This window comes from Sorex araneus, chromosome 6 (assembly GCF_027595985.1).
Source record: "Sorex araneus isolate mSorAra2 chromosome 6, mSorAra2.pri, whole genome shotgun sequence".
NCBI lineage: Eukaryota > Metazoa > Chordata > Mammalia > Eulipotyphla > Soricidae > Sorex > Sorex araneus.
The window spans coordinates 29,720,615-29,746,240 of NC_073307.1; positions in this window are offsets into that span (position 1 = coordinate 29,720,615).

The following is a 25,626-nucleotide window of genomic DNA, read 5'->3' on the forward strand; positions in this document are numbered from 1 at the left end:
ATTTATTTATGGGTCTCTGAAGCAAAGCTGATACAAGAGCTGACAGGTGTTGCTAGAGTTGGTTCATGGGGATGACTGCCGGTGCTTCCAGTAGTATAGAAAAGATTTCCATCACAAACTCTGTATAGCTGAATTTTCAACAGGTTAATGTCTCGGTGAGGTCTGTTCTGAGATGGTGGAGTCTGGCCAGGAACACGGAGGCAATTTTGGACTGTGGGAGCAAGCAGCTGCCAGGGGCTCTGCTTGGGTGTGCTCCAGGCTGACCCCCGATTTACCCAGTCTATTCAGTCTTATGCAGGTCCAAGATTAACTGGTTTTTTTTAAATCTCTTTTGAGATTTATTTATGGGTCTCTGAAGCAAGGCTGATAAATGAGCTTGTATAGCTGAGCCATAGGTGGTTTGTGGGTGTGGCTCCAACATACCTAACTTTTGGCTGTTCAATTTCTTGAGAAACTTGGCCCCAAGTTGTTGGGGTCCTGTCAGAGGCACAGTGGCAATCTAGGGTTATCAGGAACCCTGAAAGCACCATCAGACTGCTAATGCACTAGTCCTGTGGGTACAGGCTGACCTGCTGGGAGCACCAAATTCTGGTTGCTATTTGTTTTGGGTCCATAAACGGTAGTGTTTTGAGTTTACTCCTGGCCCTGCACTCTGGGATCACTACTGGAATTGCTCAGGGGCCATATGAGGTGCTGGTGCTCAAACCTGGGTCAACTGCATTTAAGGCAAGCACTTTAAATTCTAGACTAACTCTCCTGCCCAGTCTGGGCACTTTTGAAGAGAACTGGTAAGTTATTTTAGAGAATGTCCCTTAATTTTTGTTCATTTGATATTTTCTTATGGTTGAAGCTCTTTCAACAAATTTTGCTGTGACAACTCAGTAAACATGGAGGAAAATAAACGTAATTCTTCATGTCACACAAATCAACTTAATATAGGTTGCAGAAAGACTTTTCTGTATTTTGATTATATAAAATTAGAACATGTGTGACAGGAACTCTAAGATAATCTTGGATGTAATTTTAAAAACAAAGCACATAAAGCACTAAATACGTAGGAAAAATAACTTAGAATACTCACAATTAAGAACCTCACTGTATCAAATATACTCATCGAATGTGAAAAGACAATAACAAGATAGTAAAGATGTTTGAGATATTGATTATATATAGAATATACATTCTATTCAGAATATGTAAAGTTACAAATCAATAGTGCAAACAACTCAATGATTTGTAGAACTGTTCAATTGACAATAAATATAAGAAGTGTTCAACCTTCTTTTTTTTTTCTTTTTGGGTCACACCCGGCAATGCACAGGGGTTACTCCTGGCTCTGCACTCAGGAATTCCTCCTGGCGATGCTCAGGGGACCATATGGGATGCTGGGAATCGAACCCAGGTTGGCCGCATGCAAGGCAAACGCCCTACCCGCTGTGCTATTGCTCCAGCACCCTCAACCTTCTTAACTATTATCAAATTTTACACCAACATGAACAAATAAATAAGGAATGGCTAGAGTGAAAAAGACACACCTTAGTATGTTTGGGGTATAAAAATAACATATTGACTGGAAAATCAACCACTCTAGGTAACAGCTAGACTAACTAGACACTTTAAAGTTGAACTTTAAAGGATGTTAAACTCTGCAAGTTTTGAAGGACAAATTAGAATTTATAAGAGATTAATGTCACACACTGTAACTATCATTATTTTACTAAATAGACTACATATTAGCTTTATTAACCCTAAATTTCTATTATAATTTTTGAGCATTATTACTATGATAAAGGACATTAGAGATGATGTATTAGATTAAGATGGAGAACAGAGACCTTGCTGAATCAGTTTGAGTATCTTTGTCTTTAAAACTGTGCCTAGCATATGAAAAGGTATGGGAAGTAAATGAAAAATATCAAAGAAGTATACATCTGTATTTTTTTAAAAATAAAAATTCTACTAATTAATGCCCTGGGTATCAAAATCATGAAATCAAGTTGAAAGTGTCATTCTTTACGATAAACATGTTTCTCCTCTATAGTTTTGTATCTCAGTTAAACTCATCTCTAATGACCTATAATCACATTATCCTAGACAAGTAAATTCTTCTGTGCCTCAATTTTTCACTTAAAAGGAACAAATAACTATATTTACCTCATATGATTGTTAAAAGGGTTGTTTCAGATCATAGATATACAAAACTAGAGAATACTGGAACACTTAGAAAAATGTTTGGGGTATTATATACACCCAGTAAATATTTATAGTAATCACTAAAACAATAAGAGGAAAGAGGGCAGAGGAGGGAAAGAAAAGAGAGAAAGAACAGAATAGGAAAAGAGAAATATATTTTACTGTGGATATATACATATTATGACATTGTCAGAGGAAGAGGATACTGTTAAAGAGACTAATATGGTTTGGTGTTAAAAACATAAGGATAAGGCAAAATGAAAAACAAAGGCGAAAAGAATTTCTGAAGGAGCAAGTCATTAACTGATTTTTGAATCAATGTACATGTTCATACAAGTGACTGAGATAGCTCTTTCAGTATTTTAAAAAAGATATTTGGGGGATTTTGGGCCACACTTAGTGGTGCTCAGGGCCTTTACCTGGCTCTGTACTCAGACATGACCCCTTGCAGTTTGGGTGATTTAGTGGGGGACTAAAGCAGGGTCACACCAAATCAGCCACTTGTAAGGCAAATGCCTTGCCTTGTCTACTGTTTCTATTTTCATGATTGGCACCTTTTCGGAACAAAGAATAATAAACAAATGACATTTTCTAGTGAGATACACTGGATTTGCTATAAAGTAACATTTTCCTATTGTCCAACTTCCTCAGTATTGTGAAACTTTAATATGAACTAGGTAGAGCCTTAATGCTCAAAGAACAGCAATTCACTGAAGCCCCCAAATAGCTCCTGCAGCATCGATGGTCATTATACCAGTGATCTCCAGCTGTGATTACACAGTTCGGTACAGCTGGTTGAATCATTGAGTAGGAGTCTTAATTTCAATGACAGAGTTTTAAAACTTGAACCACAGAGGACCAGTGCACATTTACTGCTCTAAACAAGTGATTCTTCATGTTGGAAGATGAGCTTTTCATTACTTACACTAATTATATTTTGTAGTGAACATGTCATATATTTTGTTGTTAATTTGGGAATTCATTTCTGAATCTCATCTGAATCACACTTAATGAGCTTAAATCATGCAAGTCTGCTCCTCAAATAATATACTAAAATTAGTTAAATGATTTTATACAATTCAGAATAAAAGTAATGCTAAAAATTAATAGTAATAATAAGACTATGTTGCCATAGACTGGGGTTACTGCTTAGGGAACTTTCTTGAATGTAGCAAAATATTCAAATGATCAAAATTTATAAAAAGGAAGAGAAGGCGAAAGTACTCATGATTCCATCAGCTGTAAGAAAGTGTAATTAATATTAGGAATACTGGCATTTTAACATCTTGAATAAAATAATTTTAAGTGCTAAAGATAATGCAGCATCTTCTATTTTTAATTTTTAGTGTTATGGATATTTTCTGCTTTAATAAAAATTCTTCTCCTTAGCCATTATCACATCATTTAATGACGTATCTTTAACAGCATTTCAATTATTTATTGAAATCATAATATGGTTTACTGAAATTATTCTTTTTAAAAATTTATTATTTTTATTTTTTAATTAGTGAATCACCATAAGGGTACAGTAACAGATTTACACATTTTCGTACTTGTGTTTCCCTCATACAATGTTCGAGCACCCATCCCTCCACCAGTGGACATTCTCCACCACCAGTGAACCCAGTATCCCTCCCAGCCCCCGATCCCATCCCTCCTCCCTACTTTCCCTCCCCCCCCCCCGCCTTTGTGGCAGGACATTCCCTTTTGTTCTCTCTCTCCTTTTGGGTGTTGTGATCTGAAATAGGGGTATTGAGTGGCCATCATGTTCAATCTATAGTCTACTTTCAGCACGCATCTCCCCTTCGAGCAGGTCCTTCAACCACAGTTACTTGATGTTCCTTTCTCTATCTGAACTGCCTTTTCCCCCAGCATGTGAAACCAGCTTCCAAGTCATGAATTTTGCAAATAAGTGGATCAACATGGAAAGTATCATGCTAAGTGAAATGAGTCAGAAAGAGAGAGACAGACATACAAAGATTGCACTCATCTGTGGAATATTAAATAACAGAGTAGGAGACTAACACCCAAGAATAGTAGAAATAAGTACCAGGAGGCTGAAATTACTCTTGCTTCATTTTGGGATTATTATAGCACACCTTCTCATTTGCTAACTTTTATACTCTCTGCCCTTGTGATATGTGGCAGATATATTTTTATTACCATTCAATTATACTATCTTAATATAGATACCATTAATTTTCATTCTCTTCATTTCTGATTGATTAATAAAGCTTATTTTATTTACATTTTTCTAAAAAGATGATCTTGGCTTTATTCTACTTTTTGAGTATTAAATGATTTTATGATTAGAGTATCAATTTTTAATAAATATTCCATTAAAATAGATATACAAACATACATATTTATTAAGAATTGAATCTTCTCTCATGAATTCCTAATAAACAACTTTAGGCAATCCTTAATAATAACAATAATATTATGATGATGATGATGATAGCACTACTATTCCCTTAGACTCTTCTTACTCAGTTTTATGTGTCTTGACTAAAACCATAGTGCTCAGAATTAAGCAACTCTGTAAATCATGGTGTTTTAATACAAATAAATTTAAAAGATAAAAAAAATTAAAAAATTTAAAAAATTAACCGTGTGGTAGTACAGTAAGTACAGTACTTGTCTTGAATGCTATTGCCTTAGGTTCAATCCCCTGTATCCCAAAATGTCTGTTGAACCCTACTCAGTGATCCCTGAGTGTGGAGTCAGGAGTAATCTCTGATCACTGCCAGGTGTGGTCCCCAAATAAAAAAAATTGGAAATAAAAATTTACTAATGAATTCAGTGAGCTTTTCTAAACAACAGAAATAGTTAGAAATATTTGAAAACTAGTAAAGGCATATAGGATTTTATAATTATGGTCCAAAGACTCACCCTAAATATTTATTTGATTTTTGTCATATTTGTTGCAAATACATTTCTGAAGAACTAAGCAGCTAATAACCATTAACACTGTTTTATTGTCCACCATCTTCAAAGTTAGATACTACTAATATCTCCATGTATAATTTCTATGCGCATTATTAAAAACTTACAACAAACAAATTTGATTATATTATTATTGATATTCTTATTAAAATTTACATGTAAAATATTTCCTACATTTTTGTCATTACTTTAATGTGCTTAATATTATGATGTGGGCATGTTGATACATATAAATATAGTTTTTTCACTTAACCAAAGTTTCTTAACAGGTATTACTGACATTCTAGGTCAGATAATTCTTGTTTAGGGAGGTCATCCTGTACAATTCAGATGTGTACAATAGCACCCCGAGGTTCAACCTACGGAATTCTGATTGTCCTTACTGGTAATCATAGTTACACAGCATCCTTCACACTTACCACTTTGTGGTCGGTGTACATATAACTTTTTGATGACGAACAAAAATGTCTCCAGACATTATCAAATGTTTCACTGAAGGCAAAATCACAATCAGTTGCTAACTACTTATTTAAATTAATGTTTAGAAATATTATTAGGAATACATTATAGGAAATATTGATTCTTTCCCATTTGATGGACAACTATCATACTTATAGTTCTCAGTATTGAAAATAATGCTGCAAATAACTATCTCCTGTGCACTTATGCTACAATTTCCCTGTTCAATATCAAGTAGAGAATTTGGGGGGCTGTAGGAGCATTCTCCTGGCTCTCTTCTTGGGAATCACTCTTGGCAGGGCTTGGGGACCATACGGGGTGCCAAGGATCAACTGTGTGCATGTCAAGAGTTTGATCCCATATACTCTTTTTTGATAATTATCTCTATCTTCAGGCATCCACTACTCTGTTTTCTGTTGCTAGAGATTACCACTGTAGCACTGTTGTTCCAAGGTTCATTGATTTGCTCGAGAGGGCACCGGTAACGTCTCCATTGTGAGACTTTTTGTTACTGTCTTTGACATATTGAATTCGCCATGAGTAGCTTTCCAGGCTCTGCTGTGAGGGTAGGATACTCTTGGTAGCTTGTCAGGGACTCCAAGAGGGAAGGAGGAATTGAACCCAGGTTGGCCGCGTGCAAGGCAAACGCCCTACCTGCTCTGCTATCACTCCAGTCCTTTAAATTACTTATTTTGTGAAATTTTATATAAATGGAAACATTGCTTAAAAAAGCATAAAAATGAACAAGAAACAAATCCTGAAGTCAGTAGAAGGAAATAATAAAAATTTGAGCAGAAATTAATGATATAAAAAAACAGAAAACACATAAAGGATCAATGAAATGAAACTTGTTTATTTGACAGAAAAAACAAGTTGAATCCTTAACTTGATTCCTAAGGTTACAAAAGGAAAAACACCAAAAAAAAATCAGATCAGAGATGAAAGGGGAGATAAAAACCCAAATAAAACAAATCAGGATTAAAGGTGCAATAATAAATACCTCAGAAATACAAAACATCATAAAGGGTTATGAACAAGGCTGTGTTACTAAGTTGGAGAACAACAATGAAATGACTGAATTATTAGAAACATTAAACCTCCCAAAGAAGGGATCAGGAAGAAGATGAAAACCTAAACAGATTAATCATGAGTAAGGGAATTTAAGTAGTAATTAAAACTTTGGGTTTATGGCTTTTAAGCCAAGGGTTCACTAAAGAATTCTACAAATCCTTCATAGAATATTTACCAACTCTGTTCCTTAAGTTCTTTCAAAATTTTGAAGGAACAGAAATCCCTGTACCCCTTAACAGTTTCTGTGAAGTCAACATTACCCTAATGCCAAAAAGAGAGTTGTTACTCAAAAAGATTACATGATCAACAGCTATGAAAAATACTCAATAAAATCTTAGTGAGCTTAATCCAACATTATGTCAAAATAATTACACACTATCGTCAAGTGGGATTTATCACACAGATGAAATGATGATTCAATATATTTGATAAATTAATGTAATACAGCATGTTAATGAAAGGAAAGATAAAAACATATGGTAATATAAATAGATGCAGAGAAATCATATAGCAAACTTTAACATCCATTCAAGTCATTTATGAAACAAGTATTACATGCCCATGGACTGGAAGAATTAGCACTACCCAAATGCCATACCCTGCTCAAAGCATTATAAGTTTAATGCGGCTACTGTCAAAATTCCAATGGCATTCTTCAAGAATTTTGGAAAAAAAACCTACTAAAACTTACATGGATGCACAAAACTCTAATGAATAGCCGAAGCCATCTTGGGAGGTATTGTATTTCCTAACTTTATATTTTACTATCAATACAGAGCAATCAAAAAAAGTATGGTACTGAAATAATGATAGGCTGTAAGATCAATGGGTTAAATTTGAGAGCCCAATGATAAGCCCTCATATATATGGGTAGACAATCTATGAATAGAAGCTGGTGCATGAAATGGAGAAAGGAAAGCCTTATCAACAAATGGAAGGAATCAAAAAGAAAGGAAAAATAAGATAGGAAGGGGAGGGAAGTAGAAGGATGAAGAAAAAATTAAGAATTTAGTTGAAGCTACCAATGACCAAAGATGGAATAATGTGAGCATCAATAAAGTTATTAATTGCAATGAAAAAATCAATGGAAATAGTATATATCTTATCTGGATTATTTAATGCAGTATAACTCTTTTGAGGTTGATCTATAGTGTTGCACATATCCATTCTTCTTCATTTAATTAATTTTTCTATTGCATGGGTTATGCGGAACTTTGTGACCTTGGAATCTGGGGTCAATGGGACTCGGGAGCAGAGACATCTGCTTGCTTCCTGCACTCTCCGGCAGTCCAGGGGTCATGTCCATAAGCCACCTCCTGCCAGCGCCAGATAATCTCCTCACTGGCCACCATCTGGAACTCACGGCTGCTTCTCCTGGAAGAGAGCATAAAATGAGGACCCCCATAACCATGACACCGAACTCCGTGCCAGGCTGTTTTCACTCAGGGCACCCCAGAGGGCACTTCACATATGAGTGAACATAGTCCTAAATGTGTTTTTGCGGCCACTTGACACATCATAAGACACTCCCTACTCATTTTCCATAATTACCACACCATATTTGATTGGAGGCAAGATGGCACCAACACCACTTGGACCCCTTGAGCTCTCCCAAACCCGGCTTGCCATCTTGCCTTAGACAATGTGTGGCTCAGCATGCCAGGCGTAGAACTCTACACATGATCCCTGCTGGACGGGTGATTCCTGATGGACATTGCTGGCTGTTTTGCAAGATTCGGGCAGAATGGCTTTGGCAGGGCATGGAGAAACTGCAGTGGTAGCTGCCGTGTCGCTGCCTGCCCCGGCTGGGCCGAGTCGCAGCACCGTCAGACATAGAGCCATGGCATCGCAGCATTGTTGGACATAGAGCCATGGCAGCAGTGTGTGCAGTGGCTCATCCACCATGGGGTGCTGTCAGCCAACATCCAGGTGACCTGGGACTCAACACAGGTGTTCGTCCTGGCACAGACCCTCAGCAATAGGGTCCTGCTCTGTCAGCTGCTCAACAACCTCCAGGCGCACTCCATCAACCTCAAGGAGATCAACCTTGAGGTCATAGATGTCCCAGGTGCTGCCCAGAGATGCAGGCAGGTGTGTGTTTATCAGTGTGCAGATCGTTACAACATGCCAGTCGACCAAAAGTTTACATTCGGTAGACTGGGAATACCTGTAAAGGTGATTAGAGGCCACTCCAGAAACCTCTGTCCCTCTCAGAGAGCCCGGCAAGCTACCAAGAGTATTCCACCCGCACAGCAGAGCCTGGCAAGCTACCTGTGGTGTACTCAATATGCCAAAAACAGTAACAATGACAGTCCTCATTCCCCTGATCCTGAAAGAGCCCCCAATATGCCATCGGGCTACACTAGCATGAGACAGGGACAAATGGAGAAGTTACTGGTGCCTGCTCGAGCAAATAGAGGATCAACGGATGACAGAGATACAGTGATACAGTGATTGCATGGGTATATAAAAATTTGTCCATTTACCTAATAGCATTTGGACTCTCGGTGTACTTTCATTAAAAATAAAATTCTTGTGGTTGTGGAGGTGGCTCAAAGAGCTAGAGCATGGCTGGCGTGTGGAGGCCTCCAATTTGATTCAAAGCATTGCACGTTTCCCCAGGCACCACCAGTGTAACCCTGTGGCTGTCAGGACTGGTGGGTGTGGCTCTGGTGGCCCTCACCATTGAGCCCAAGCACTGAACCATCTGGCTCACATAACCCGAAATCAAGTATTTCTGGGAATATCTTCTCACCCACGAATACCACTTTGGAGGCACATAAAATAAAATTCTTATACTTATGCTAAATATCTATATGATTCTTCACCACTTGGTCTCCATTTCTTTAGGTCTTGAATGTGGTAGGCAATTTTGTAAAATTACACATAATATTGAAAAGAAACTACCATCGTATTTTCATATTGTGCCATTTTATGTTCCCATGAGAAGTACATTTTTTTAAACATGTTTCCAATATTTGGTTTGGTCACTGCTTAAACAAATAGCTCTTTATAGAGAGATTTCGATCTACAGATTTATAATTAGAGGATATTGAGTTTTATATTTTTCTTATTTTCTATATAATAATTATAAAAATTATTTTTATATATTTTCGTATTTACTATGCCCTAATGGACTGGAGTGATAGCACAGTGGGTAGAGCGTTTTTCTTGATTCCGCCGAGCTCGGTTCAATTCCTCCATCCTTCTTAGAGAGCCCGGCAAGCTACTGAGAGTATCCCACCGCATGGCAGAGCCTGGCAAGCTACCCGTGGCATATTTGATATGCCAGAAACAGTAACAACAAGTCTCACAATGGAGACGTTACTGGTACCTGCTCGAGCAAATTGATGAACAACAGGACGGTAGTGCTACAGTGATACTATACCCTACTGGTTAAGCTATATTTATATTCTGTATTAAAATGTAGCTTTCTATCTCTGATATTCCTTCGTGAGATTGTTTGGCGGCTCTATCAGGGAAGTGCAGCTATTTCTATGACTGTAGGTCATAGTGCAGCTACTACCTGTGATTGTAGGCCTCCTGTAAACTGAATCCACAGCATGGGAGGTATACAAATAGAGCGATGAAGGAGGAATGGGAAAACTACTCAGTCAATAAGGTAAACCAAATCCATCCTGGTGATCACTGGGGACATGTCACAACCAAATCTCCATCAAATTCTTACTCTGATAGTCCTTTGAACTTTCTTCAATTTCTTATTAAACTGAAATATAAGTAACATATGCTTTATTATTTCAAAATCAAGTATAAAGACATGTATAGTAACCTGAACTAGTTTTAATGATGAAAAGAACAGTTTGGGGGTGGGGGCACACGCAGCAATGTTCAGGGACTACTACTGGTTCTGTGCTCAGAGATCACTCCTGGAGGGGCCATGGGAATTGTATGGGGCACTGTCTATCAAATTTGTGTTGGCTGCACGGAAGGTATGGGCCCTACTCACTGTATAATTGCTCCAGCCTATAAGGTTGAAAATTTAGAGAAAAAAAATTACAGAAGAAACATTATACCCACGTTAGAAAAATGCATTATATCTTCAAGTTTTCGATTTATCTGTGATAGTGGAGTTATCTGGTCTCCTTGAACCCTATCTAAAAATTAAATGAGAATTTGTTTTTAATGTATTGATTTAAAAATGTTTTCTTTATAACTTTATTTAAACTTTGAAAATTTATTTTTCAAAGTAAGTTTTTACTGTATAAGCTTAGTAAATGCAAACTACAGTATCTATTTTATCCAAATTATGTTGTTTTTTAATAATAGTTTTAATTATAAAGTAAGTATGCAAACAAGTGAGGCCTAATTATTCTGAAAATTAAGAGTTATAAGAAATTATAAGATATAGTTCCTAATTTTACTGCAAAATATAAAATAACTAGTTTGAAAAAAGTCTGGCAAAACTTAAAGGCAAATGGAAAATGTTTTCATTAATATTGATTGTTGCACAAGTTTAAATATTAATGGTTCCATTTTCTTTATATTACCTGAACCATTTATGTCATGAGATATAACCTTGGAAAACATTAATAGCAGGCAGTTAAAAATGAAACAGAATCCTAAATATGGCAGCGATACGAACTAGAAAGGGAGGAAAGTGTTCTGTGCTTTTTTTTGCAAGTAGTTGCACGTCACATTTGAAAAGGAAGTGTTATCTGGAAATAAGTAAATAAAAAATAATGATTAAGGTATATTTTTTGTATATGTACATGTATGTAAACATATGTATGTAAGCATTCAATGAGGAAAATAATGCACTTCACTGTTTTTTTTAATTATGAATAAACTATTTTGCTTTAGTCCTTCATATTAAATTGAAAATTTGTAACTTTTTTAGAACAGTAACTTATATTTTTTGTCTTCATTCAAAAACCAAGTCTTAACTCGAGTTTGTGGTATGGAAAAGTGCTGCTATAATAACTAATAACTAATATAAAGAGTTCTAAAAGTTTTAAGAATCAAACTGCATGTTACTGTTAGATGCATCACAGAATACTGTGATTCAGTTTTTTAAAATTTCTTTTTCATTTGTCCTTTTCTTTTCCAAAAATAGCCTAAAGGAATGGTGGTGACAGTAGCCCCTTTTTTTTTTTTTGCTTTTGGGTCACACCCGGCGATGCACAGGGGTCACTCCTGGCTCTGCACTCAGGAATTACCCCTGGCTGAGCTCAGGAGACAGTATGGGATGCTGGGACTCCAACCCGGGTCGGCCACGTGCAAGGCAAACGCCCTACCCGCTGTGCTATCACTCCAGCCCCAGTAGTTCCTTTTTTTGAGACTTGAAGGAAGCAGTAAAGGAAACAGGGTGTCTTCCAAGTTTAGTAAGCTACCTTAGAAAGGAATACTGCTTGTATCCCATTACCTCTATTTGTAAAGGATTCTGTAGATATTGAAAATATTGAAAATTGAAAATGAGGGTATTTAATATCCAGGCAGCTGGGGGAGACCCGACAGCTCTCCCCCACACCGCCTGGGTTGGGTAGTCTCGGGTTGCTCACCCAGACAGGATAACCTGTGCCATGGGGCAGACAGAGGAGGAAACGAGGGCCAAGTTGGTTGCTTGATCAGTTGCTTTTTATTCCATTCTCCCCATGCACCTGTTCCAGTCTCTCTGAGCCCCCATTCTAGTCTTACATTGCCCCTCATTCCTGTCTCATCCTGTCTCTAGTGCTCATTTCTCCGCGCTCCTTCTTGTAGCTTGGGCTCTCTCTCTCTATGTGCCTGCTACTGTATTCTACATTCTCCTCCCTCTGTCCCCCTTGCTAGTCTCTGCTCACTCCATCTTGCTGCCCTGTTCTCTCTCTCATCTCTTCCCAACTTCCTCATCTCTCCAACTCCCTCGCCTCTCTGGGCCAATGCTACACCAAGTCCGGTAGCAAAATCAACATAAGAAAGTCCTTCCTGACTTCCCGTCAAGCTCAAGGGCAGAAAACACCACTTACTCCAATAACTTAATTAATATCTTAATTAACATCTTAACTATAATTCTTAATATTAGTTATTTTTGTATGGATACAGTAAGAGATACATTGAAGCTTATAGGGTGGCTCTCCCGGGAACATCTCACCACTAACTCAGACTACAGTGCTCAGGCCAGATTAATCTTTCCTAACCCTAGCAGGATCCGAATCTAGTTATTACTTTTTGGCTCATGACAGAATTTGTCCATGAATGTGCTTTTAACTTATAGTTAAGCATTATGGCACTTTGGCCAGGCCCATTTTGATTACCAGGGTAGCACATAGCTCACTGCTTGCCCTGGGTCCATCCAGTCCCTCGTTGGATCTATCCAGCCCCTCATTGGGACCCAGCTTTTGGGGTGCTAGGAAATAAGAGCAGCGGAGGCTTAAGTTGAGAGAACAGATGTTCAGGAGGTAAATATCATTCAGAGTCAATTAACTCCCATGTTACAAAAGCAGGCATTTACTGTCTTCCTGTGTTCATACAAAAAGGACATTGCTCTGAGTTAACTGTGCAAAGGACTTAAAGAGAAGAGAAAAAACAATATTTACAAGTTAACAGAGCACAAAGAAAGAAGTTACAAGTAAACACAGAGGAATGGTAGCACTGTGGCAGGAGTAACCCAATAAACCTAAGCTCCCTGAGGCCAGGCAGAAAGAACAAACCAACGTATCCTACATGAGGGCACATTTTCTAATACAGCTTCTGTACTAATGAGGATGCAGAAGTAAGTGGTAGGAAATAGTAGTCTCTGCCACAATAAATAGGAGACCAGACGATAGAGAGATTTCTTTATGTGAATTTATCCAGTCATAGCCAGAATAGAAAAATATTGCCAGTATAAAAATTTAGGTTACATTTTTTTCAAACTTCATTTTCAAAAGTTAATTTTAATATTTTGAGAGGTGAATAGTCATTTTCCGTTAACACCTCTTTGAAATTTCTTTATGGGCTTGCCTCACATGTTGGTACCCTGGACTGCATCCTCCTGCTGGATCAGGTATAGCCCTGGAGGCCCTGAACATCACTGAGTGTGGCCCTGATTCTGTATGATCCAAGCAGCAAGCATCTTCTGACCCTTAAATTCTATTATCAGGTCCAGTTCACCAAGAATCTAGAGTGACCTCTGGGCCCCCGTGTATACTTGAAAAGTCCTCTGCAACCAAAGCAACAGAAAACCGATAAGTAGGGAGAGTTAACAGGAAATATATGGTAAGAAATGTTAACATATTATTTTTGACAAATTGGGAGTTGATGCAAATGTGAGACAAAATGCCATTTGTTGGCCAAGTGAATGGTGTATAAAAAAGATATAAATTTATTTACTATGTTGAATTTATTCAGTCAGAGTCTGAATAGAAAAATATTGCTGGTATAAGAATTTAGGTTATGTATTTTTCAAACTTCATTTTCAAAAATTAATCTGAATATTTTGAAAGGTGAAGAACTGCCATTTTCTGTTAACCCCTCTTTTTAATTTTGATCCAAAATTTCTGTTTGGATCAAGACTCATCTGTCCTTCAGCTGTCTCACTTCCTCCCTGTGTCCCTGAAAGTATTCATAAATGAGTAGGGAAAAGAAAGCAGAAACACCCAGTAGCATACTTGGAAGAGAAATTATAGCCTACCAAAAGTTTGCTGTGCAATTTCAGATTTTATAAGGGGAAATAAATTAATCATGCTTAATTTGACGTTTAAAATTTTTTTCAATTGATTGTGACATGGACTGTGGATACCTTTAATAATTTAGCAAAGAAAAATTACCTCATATACTAAATCCTTAAATCTGTAACTAAAATTCAGAGTAGACTAGGGAGACAGAATTTGCCACAGAAAGGTTAAAATAACTGCTCTAGCTGTTCAAAAAGCAAAACAAACAATTATAAAATGACAAATACAAGAATACTTTATTCTAAAAATATGAAATATACAAATATAAAAAGTAAAATATATTGTTGAATTTTGCTTATTTGAAAAGTAAAATATATTGTTGAATTTGCTTATTTGAAGCAAATTCAACAATATATTTTCATTTCTTAAAATTACCCTAATAAGAAAATTAATATATGCCTACAATTAATGATATTCCAAGTATCTGCAGCCCACAACACTCTTACTAAGAAGAATGGAAAAGTCAGATAAAATGTACATTTAGCCCATCAAAAGCACTGTAAAACTGCTGCACTAGAGAAGCAAAATTGAAGAGAGGAAATGCAGGGCGATGAGTTCTTTTGGAACAATGTCCATATGCAATGACTTAGCATTTCAATTCCCATATGTATAGCCAAAAGAGTCCAGTGCACATATGTGCCAAGAAATATGTGTGTTAACAGAAATCTTATGAATAGTAGATAAAAACTGGAAGTATATGTCAGCATACCTATAAAAGAATATTCACATAATAAAATACCCTATGGTGAAAGTTAAACTGAAATACATAAAAGGCAAGTACAAAAATAAACAAAAACCTATCTAGAATATACAATATGATTTAATTTATTAAAACAATCACAAGTTTAATCTATGATGTTAGAAGTATGAGAGCAAATTCATTTTAAGAGGAAGAAAGAGCACTCTTTGGAAGGAATCACAGCAGGTGCTTTTTCAGTATTATATTTCTTAATCTCATTGGTCGCAATATGGGTGCATTTATTTAGTGATAATTCATTGAATTATACTGATGTTTACATAAAAGAAAAACAGATTGGGTAAGTCCTGCAAGAAATTTTCAGTGATAAAATGCATTGTGAGGTTTATTATTATTCAAAAATGCAGGTGAATGCGCACATAAACAAAACTAAGACCTAATAAAATAAATAAATAAATAAATAAATAAATAAATACTATATTCTAATAATCTAGAACTGCAATTTTAGATGTTATAAACATGAGACTGTGGGGACCAAAAGGGAAGAAGAATTATACTTCTTAATGATTATGATTAAAGGACACTATTTTCCCCCTAGGGAAAATATATAAATTAATATTTTAAAGAAATAAATGTGAGTAAGTAATATAATTCTTAATTTATGTTAAAGATAGCCAAAATGGGAATACAGTATATACAAGCTAAACTAACAGAAAATAACACAACCCAATGGAAATCAGGAAAGCAGAAAAGGAATAGAAAATTATAGGCAATGCAAAAGATTTTGTATGAAAGTACCAATATGCAGCTATTAAACTATATGAAAATTTTTTCATTTACCAATGAAAAGAGAGTATTCACTAAATGGATGAAATCAAGCCCCAACAATGTTGTCCACTATAGCACTGTAGCACTGTTGTCCCGTTGTTCATCAATTTGCTCGAACGGGCACCAGTAACGTCTCCATTGTGAGACTTGTAACTGTGTTTGGCATATCCAATATGCCACAGGTAGCTTGCCAGGCTCTGCTGTGCGGGTGGGATACTCTCAGTAGCTTGCCGGGCCACATAATATAAAAATGCTTGAAAATCAAGTAATTGTTGAAAATTTGGGTATTAGAACTACAAGTAACAAAAAAGAACATACAGACTTTAAGAAATAAGTAAGCTGAAAAAAATGACAAAACACAACAAAGTAATTCTTAGATGCAAAATGTGGCAGTTATTAGAGGGGAAATGGCTATGAGGAGTGAGTAGAGGAGGGCACACTGACAGTGTGATGGACTGTGATGGGACTAGAATTCGTTGGTGGTGGTGATGGTGAAATAGATCATAAAATTAGGATCAAAAACTCTTAAAGGAAAAAAATATTTTCAGGAGTTAAGGGTGGACAAGTATTTCTGAGTAATATAGAAAAGAAATGTGAAAACTTGTATTTCATCCAAATTAAAATAATTTGCTCTTTCCAGATTATCATTGATGAAAACACAAGGCAATCCCATACTAGCAAACAATCTCCAAAATCCTTATTTTGTAAAGGATTTTTTTATCTGAAATATGTTTAATAAAACTTCAAATACTTAAATCTCAGTAATAAAAGAACAACTTTCAAATGAGCAAAAGATTTGAATAGATCCTGTGCAAAAGATAATAAGTTATAAATTTCCAATGACCACTCAAAATGAATTTCAGGAAAACAGAAAACAAAATCACAGTGCTTATTATTTAGTCGTCTCCAAACTCTGTGTTTGTTTCAATCCACTTCACTCAGAAGTCTATCCTCAGAGTCTCTCTAATCTTTTGAATGAGTTTAATCACTCACTCAAAAAATTTTCACTAGGTTAATCACTATTATCAAAATGCTCATGCTTCTCCCTTCAGCAGAATTCTAAGTGAAACATTTTCTGCAATCTGAAATACTTTTTTCTCATAGCTCTTATTCTTTTTAAACACCAATGTAGTCTTTTTCAGTAAAGAGAGAAATCTGTATCCAATAGCTTACTCGACACCCCCACTCAGATGGCTTCTCAGCAGCCCACACTGAAAGGGCCAAGAAAGGCATCCTGTTTCTCTTCTCTCCATCCAAACTTCCCTACTTCTCTTGGGAAGCCAACTTTCTCTCCAGTTGCTCAGGTTAAAACAAAAAAAAAATCAAGGGGAATTCTTGATCCTTGATTTATTCTTTTGAATAGGTGTTATTATTGTCACCCAAATAAAATTTGTCAGCAAATCACATAGGCTTCATGTCCAAGAAAAGAAGAAATGCACCAAAGTCAAGTGGATTAAATAACTTAGTATCTGACCCAAATCCATAAATTATACTGAAGGATTTTGCATGTAGGCAAAATTCTTCCTGACATTGAATCAAAAGTGATCTTCAATGGTTCAATGCCATTAGCCATGCAAATGGAAGCTAAGGTAAACAAACGGGATTATATAAAATTAAGAAATTTTGACACTACAAAAGAAATGATGATTGAATAAAAACACATTCTACAGACTGGGAGTATCTGCCCACTACTAATCTGGCACAGGGTTAATATACAAGATATATAAAGTACTTACAAAACAACAAGAAAAAAAAACAATCAAGCCCATCCAAAAATGGGGAGAATTATGAACAGAAATCTCCTCAAAAGACTTACAAAAGCAAACAGATATATGAAAAATTGTTCTCCTTCACTGATCTTCAGGGAAATGAAAATCAAAACAATATGGATATCACTTCACACCGGCCAAATTGGCATTCATCAAAGACCATCAGCATTGGAATGGATTTGCCGAAAAAGAAATCCTCATCTGCTGCTGGTGAATATTATCTAGTTCAATCCTTTTGGAAAACAATATGGATACTTCTTTAAAAACTAAGAACTGACCTTCTATATGACCTAGAAATCCCACTCTGGGCATCTACCCCAGGGCCAAAAATCTCTATTTACAAAAGACACCTATTTTCCTAAGTTTATTGCAGCATAATTTATAACAGCCAAAGTCTAGCAGCAACCCAAGTGTCCAAAAACAGATAACTTAAATAAAGCTATAGTTTATTAGTAGGAGACCAAATTTTTATGACAATTTTACATATCTGTAATTTAGGGGGGTAAGTTAAGTTTTAATAGTATGCAAGCTCCTTAAGAAAAACAATGTGCAAGCACATTTCATCAAATATAGAAGACAATGAATCTCAGCTACAGTCAGGATCAAGGAGAGGTCACTTAGAATTTTTTTTTTTTGGGGGGTAGGGTACTCGATTAGGGGCAAGTTTCCCGAATTAAAAAACATGTCTTGGGGTCGGAGCAATCAGACAATGGTTAGGGTGCTTGCTGTGTACACAGTGGCTGATGTGGGTTCAATCCCTGACACCAGATATGTTACCTGAGCCTGGCAGGAGAGATCCCTGAGTTCAGAGCTAAGAGTAAGTCCTGAGCACCACTGGGTGTGGCCCAAAAGCAAAGAACAAACTAACAAACTACAAACCTGCCCTTACTTTATTGTCATTGTCACTGTCGTCCCATTGCTCATCAATTTGCTTGAGCGGACACCAGTAACGTCTCCACTGTGAGACTTCTTGTTACTGTTTTTGTCATATTGATTATGCCACGGGTAGCTTGCCATGCTCTGCTGTGTGGGCAAGATACTCTCGGTAGCTTGCCGGGATCTCCGAGAGGGGCAGAGGAATTGAACCCGGGTTGGCCACGATCAAGGTGAAGGCCCTATCCGCTGCATTATCGCTCCAGTCCTATAATTAAGAAGTCAAATATTGAGTAGGCAAACAAATCAAGAAATTAAATCACAGGTTACTGTATTAGTTTGAAAGAAATCAGATGAAAGTATTGACTTGAGAATGACAAAGGTATTTTCTACTTATGCAAAATTTTGAGTACCTTTTAATAAAAAGATGTGTATTTTTAACATTCTTTTATTTTTGCTTTTTGCTTTTTGGGTCACACCTGGAAATGTACCAGGGTTACTCCTGGATCATGCTCAGGGTTGCTCAGGGGACCATATCGGGTTCTGGGAATCAAACCCGGGTTGGCCGAGTGCAAAGCAAACACCCTACTTGCTGTGCTATCACTCCAGCCCCAGGATGTGGTTTCTTATAATACTAATTTGGGGCTTATAATCATATCTTGAGTATACTTGCAAAAGCTTTATTTTTCCCTATCATAATGGAAACATGATACCATCCACTGAGTAACTAACTATAGCCTAAAAGGCAGAACATAGTTTCTTTTTAGCTTAAATTACCTTGTCATCTCACTATCAACATATGGAATCATATTGCTGGTTATTTGAGGAAGACCAAGACCACCATTTTTTTTTTCTGATATCTCACCTGTAATGAGTTGAAAATAGAAAAAAAAGTAAATAAAATAGTATGAAGCATTTGGCAGATCTGAAGGGAGTTATGAAAATCAAAACATCATTTAACAGGATAACTAAAGCTATTATATAAGACACACAAATAGTCTTATATAATGTATATTATAAATGAAATAGTAGTTTAAACACCAAGGTGGATTGTGACTCTGCTTTGTTCTTCTGTCCATCTTGAAAAATGAAAACCCCAACCCCCCAAACAACAACAACAAAAACCCCACCCCAAACAAAGAAAAACTATTCAACTTTTTCTAAGACAGGGGTGGGTAGACCGGGTGGGGGTGACAGGAGGGCTATTGGGAACATTGATGGTGGAGAATGGGCACTGGTGGTGGGATGGATATTGATCATTGTATGACTGAAACATAATCACAAAAGTTTGTAAGTCTGTAACTGTATCTCACAGTGATTCATTTTTAAAAATTAAACAAATAAAAAACAGCAAAAAAGGAAAATAATTATAGAGTAAATAAAAGAGAAATAAAGTGGATTAAAAACATTCTGTTATTGCATAATTTATACATCGTTGTAAGTTCAATACTCTGCAGAATAAACTTTATACCTTGAGCTTATTAATAACAAAAACTCCCAAATACATGGCATAATTTACAGTGGTTTAACTGCACAATTAATTCTTACCATTTTTATTTCAAAAATTTTTAAAAAAAATTTTTTTAAACTTGTTTTTGTTTATTGAGGATTAAGTTGTTTGTCTTGTTCCTGCTTACTCAAATGAGCAGTAATGTCATGTATTTATCTTTTAGGTAGAGTATTTTCTGCTATGGGATAGCTTGGCTGCAGTCTCCTAGGGTTACTGACTCTCCTGATTTGTTCACCTGAGTCAAGGATGCTTCACTTTTATTGCGTTTATTTATTTATTTATTTATATTAGAATCACCGTGAAGTACAGTTATAGACTTACAACTTTTCGTGCTTGTGTTTCAGTCATACAATGCTCGAGTACCCATCCCTCCACCAGTGCCCATTCTCCATCACCGATGATCCCAGTATCCCTCCCACCCCCATCCCATCTCCCCACCCCACCCCATCTCTGTGGCAGGGCATTCCCTTTTGTTCTCTCTCTCCTTTTGGGTGTTGTGGTTTGCAATACAGGTATTGGGTGGCCATCGTGTTTGATCTATAGTCTACTTTCAGTGCATATCTCCCATCCCCAGTGGGTCCTTAAACCACACTTTACCTGGTGTTTCCTTCTCTATCTGAGCTGCCTTTTCCTCCAGCATGTGAGGCCAGCTTCCAAGCTGTGGAGCCAACCTCCTGGTACTTATCTCTACTATTCTTGGGTGCTAGTCTCCCATTTTGCTACTTTATATTCCACAGATGAGTACAATCTTTCTATGTCTGTCCCTTCTTTTTGACTCATTTCACTTAGCATGATACTTTCCATGTTAATCCACTTATATGCAAAGGTCATGACTTCATCTTTCCTAACAGCTGCATAGTATTCCATTGTGTAGATGTACCAAAGTTTCTTTAACCAGTCATCTGTTCTCAGGCACTTGGGTTTTTTCCAGATTCTGGCTATTGTAAACAGTGCTGCAATGAACATTTGAGTGCAGATGTCATTTTGACTGTACTTTTTTGCCTCTCTGGAATATATCCCCAGGAGTGGTATTGCTGGGTAAAAGGGGAGCTCAATTTCTAAAAAACAATCCCATTCACAATCGTGCCCCAGCAAATCAAGTACCTTGGAATCAGCCTAACTAAGGAGGGAAAGGACCTCTACAAAGAAAACTACAAAACACTACTCCACAAAATAAAAGAGAACACAAGGAAATGGAAACATATCTCCTGCTCATGGATAGGAAGAATTAACATTGTCAAAATGGCAATAATCCCCAAAGCACTATATAGATTTAATGCGATGCCTATAAGTTTACCCATGACATTCTTCAAAGAAATGGATCAAGCACTCCTGAAATTCATATGGAACAACAAATGCCCACAAATAGCTAAATCAATTTTTGGAAAAAAGATGATGGGAGGCATCACCCTCCCCAACCTCAAATTCTACTACAAAGCAGTAACAATTAAAACAGCATGGTACTGGAACAAAGGCTGAGCCGCAGATCAATGGAACAGGGTGGAATATCCCTACACACAACCCCAAATGTATGAAAATCTAATCTTTGATAAGTCAGCAAGAAATGTGAAGTGGAGCAAAGAAACCCTCTTTAACAAATGGTGTTGGCATTACTGGACAATCATGGGCTTAGATCCAACCTAACATCATGTACAAAAATCAGATCAAAATGGATTAAAGACCTCAACATCAGGCCAGAATCCATGAGGTGCACTGAAGACCAAGTCAGCAAAACCCTCCACGATATTGAAGCTAATGGTATCTTCAAAGATGACAGGCCACTGACCAACCAAGTGGAAACAGAGATAAACAAATGGGACTATATTAAACTAAGAAGCTTCTGCACCATAAAAGATACAGTGACCAAAATAAAAAGACAAAGGCACTGGTTGGAATCTGCAATAAGAAAACATCCAACCCCATCAAAAAATGGGGTGATGAAATGAACAGAAACTTTCTAAAAGAAGAAATACGAATGGCAAAAAGGCACATGAAAAAATGCTCTTCATCACTGATCACCAGAGAGATGCAGATCAAAACAACTATGAGATACCACCTCACACCACAGAGACTGGAACACATCCAAAAGAACAAAAGCAACCACTGTTGGCGTGGATGTGGGGAGAAAGGGACTCTCCTACACTGCTGGTGGGAATGCCGACTGGTTCAGCCCTTTTGGAAAACAGTATGGATGCTTCTCCAAAAATTAGAAGGATGCTTCACTTTTAATGTGAAATTCTGAACAGTTGACACAGTTGGACATCCTAGCACTGAGAAGGAGAAAAAATATGAAAATGTGTTTTGAGAATGCAAGATCAAACAGAATTTAAGGTGTCTTAAAGTTTGTCTTGCTTACATACGTTCATTTGCCAACATGCTAGTGATAGAAGAATGCTATCTAGATGTCAGAAAATTTCAAAGTGAAAAAAGTTCAGTGAGCAGTGTCAACATGGTAAAATATTGGGCTAGAAATGGAAGCTGTCAGAACTAGAGCTTTGGTACTCTATTAAATACATACTAAGAACTTATATTCATGATTTTCAATTGTTTTAGAAACATACTGAATTTACCCACAATCATATTTGAAGTTAGTATTACTATACTTACCATCATCCCCATAGTTGTATTATATTTATAACTAGAGAGTAAATTTCACATGCTTTCAACTTTCAAGAATGTTTTAATATAAATGTATAGGGTTATTAATATATCTTTGAATGATGCATCATTAAACTACTTCAAAATCTTTTTAAAATCATTTTCTCTAAAGTTGGTGCCACACTTCCCTGTTTAGTTTGAACCTTCAAACACATGTCAGCAAACCTCCTCTGCGATATCTAAGTTTGCCACTTAAATGTTAGGATCCCCTAATTCTATGCTGCTTCTCCCTCGCCTTTTCTTTCCTTACCCTGCACTTTTTCTTTCCCTTTCTTATAATTCCTGGTCCTTTTCTTTCTTTTCTTCTAAAAGCAGGCAATCTTAAACACTATGTGGGAGGGGATCTCTACTCTTATGGCTTCAAATTTCATCTAAATATGTTATTTTAATTAAAGTTTTGTTTATTATTATTACCCAGTGACTTACAAAATTATTCACAGTTAAGTTTTAGGTACAACATGTTCCAGCACCAGTCCCAACACCAGTGTCAACTTCCTTCTGTCAGTGTCCCCAGTTTCCCTTTCTACCACCCTCCAGCATGCCTCCTTGACAGGCACATTTTTAAGTCTGGTTGTTGGTTTGGATCTCCTTGTGGCCCTCATGGTTATATTTACATGACTTGTCCAGATGTCTCTTTAGTGCTTCAGATATATGTAAGTCATATAAGTTTACAGTGACCAGCACTACGCAACTAACCTTCTGTACTTTTCATTATCAACACATCAAAAACTCATCATTATCCAATAACACTAATTTCCAAATACCCTTTTTTTCTGACTTGAAAATTCAGACCATGGCACCATCTATCATCAAAATATAGAAATTGGGGATTATCTTTCCTCTCATACACACCCAGTCAATAATTCTAATTAAATCTAAACATCCTAAGATCTATATATCTATCCATCTTTTCTTACAAAGCATCACTTTACTTACTTTGACTACTGCAACAAGCTGCACTTTGTCTTCCTATTGATGAATGATCTTGTCTTTTTTTCAACAAATTCCACACACTACACTATGAATTTAAACTATGTTTTCTAAACTGCGAAACTTATGTCATTCCCAAGCTGAAAATCCTTCAAGGTCAAAGTCCAAATACCTTAGCAAAAATTACAGTCTTTCATGATTTATCACCTATCTGCCCAGTACCTTTCCTGAATACTTATCACATCCGTTCTCTCCTCCCAATGCTCAGATGTCTGGCCTAGTCAGAGAAAACTACTTATAGTTTCTCTTGGTTCAGAACCTAGAAGCTTTTGAGGTATTATATGAAACTTTTCCATATGCACAGCAGGAGATACAGAAGAAAGCCATATAACTCCAAATTGATAGGAGCAGTTTTAAAGATAACTTACTTAATAGTTTTGTATTGAGTAACCACGGAAACACATCCACATACCACCAAAGTTCAAAAGTCTATATAGAGCACAGGCATTAACTCTGTTTAATCATATATGAGGTTCAGATAGTCTCAACAACACATCATACATATTCTCAAGTGTGTTCTAATGCAGCTCCTGGGAATTTCTATTCCTAGGAGTGGAGGAATTAAAAGACCGCTCATTGTCCAGGCCCAGATCTCAAATCAATAATGAATGCCATACTTTTGAAAGTCTGATCCCACAGTTACTTGAGCAAATATTTGGTTTTAACATCTCTCTTCTAGAATTGCCTTCCTTATTAGGCCAGTATTTTTCATCCTCCAAGATTCAATTCAGGCATAATTCTCAAGGAAATGTATTTTTTTCTAACTTGGTATTTTCCTTAAATAAGTGCGCTTTCCATCATATTTCAGTCTCATAAATCTATTAGTGTATGTATCAACTATAGATTGCTTAGATCAAAGTGACAATAGAATGAAAATAAAATGTTGTACTCAGGTTGAATGAATCTTGGTTTGAATGTAACTTCTGCAATTTCTTGTCTATAATTCTTTGTTCATAAATTAATTTATTTCCTTAGCTCTTAGATTTAAAATGGCAGAATGGGTATAATATAATTTTTATTCTATAATTGTTACAAAAGTATCACTTATATCACTTGTCATCTTGTTGATCTTCGATTTGCTCGAGTGGGTGCCAGTAATGGTCTCCATTTGTCCCTGTTGCGTGGTAGTGTAATCCAATGGTATCTGCTCACTCCAGAAACACTAAGAGCCTCAAACCATTCGTTCAGGATTTTGGCAAAGAAATCTGACCATATTGTAGGTGGGCGGCATGCAGTCCTTTGACATCCTGTGGAATCCAGTAGGTAACAGCTCTAGTCCAGCGGTCGTCTCTGAATCGAATTATGTGTCTGGCCCATCTGATTTTTGATGCCTTGACAAACGAGACAGCATCCCAGATTCTTGATTGTTTACAGAGGTCAGAACTCTGGATAACTTCTCTCACTTGAGCGAAATGTGATATTCCAAGCAGAGCTCTTTCCATTCCTCTTTAGGATACCCAAATAAGGTTCTCGTTCTATTTTCGTAGAGCCCAGGACTCTGAGGCATATGTTAGTGCAGGAAGAATGGTGGAGTTGAAAAGATGTGCCCAGAACCAGAGGTTGTTTCATCCTCTTAACAACTTCTTCGACGCTCTTGAAGGCATTCCACACTGCTCTCTTCCTCCTGTGCAGTTATGGTGCCAAGTCGTTCCTCATGTTGAGTCTTGACCCAGGTACACATAGCTGCTGCATTCAGAGATGTTCGTTCTGTTGAGAGCAAATGGAATGTCAGGGACTAGTTCATTTTTCATGAACATTGTCTTGATGAGATTCAGCTGCAGTCTGACCTTTCCACACTCTTGGTCGAAGTTGGCCAGCATTCCTGCTGCTTGGCTAAAGTTTGGTGTTAGTAGAATGATGTCATCAGTGAAGTGGTGGTGGTGTAGTTGCCGACTATCTATCTTCACTCCCATTCCTCCCCATTCCAGTTGTAGCATAACGTTCTTGAGGGTGGCACTGAAGTATTTTGGTGAAATGGTA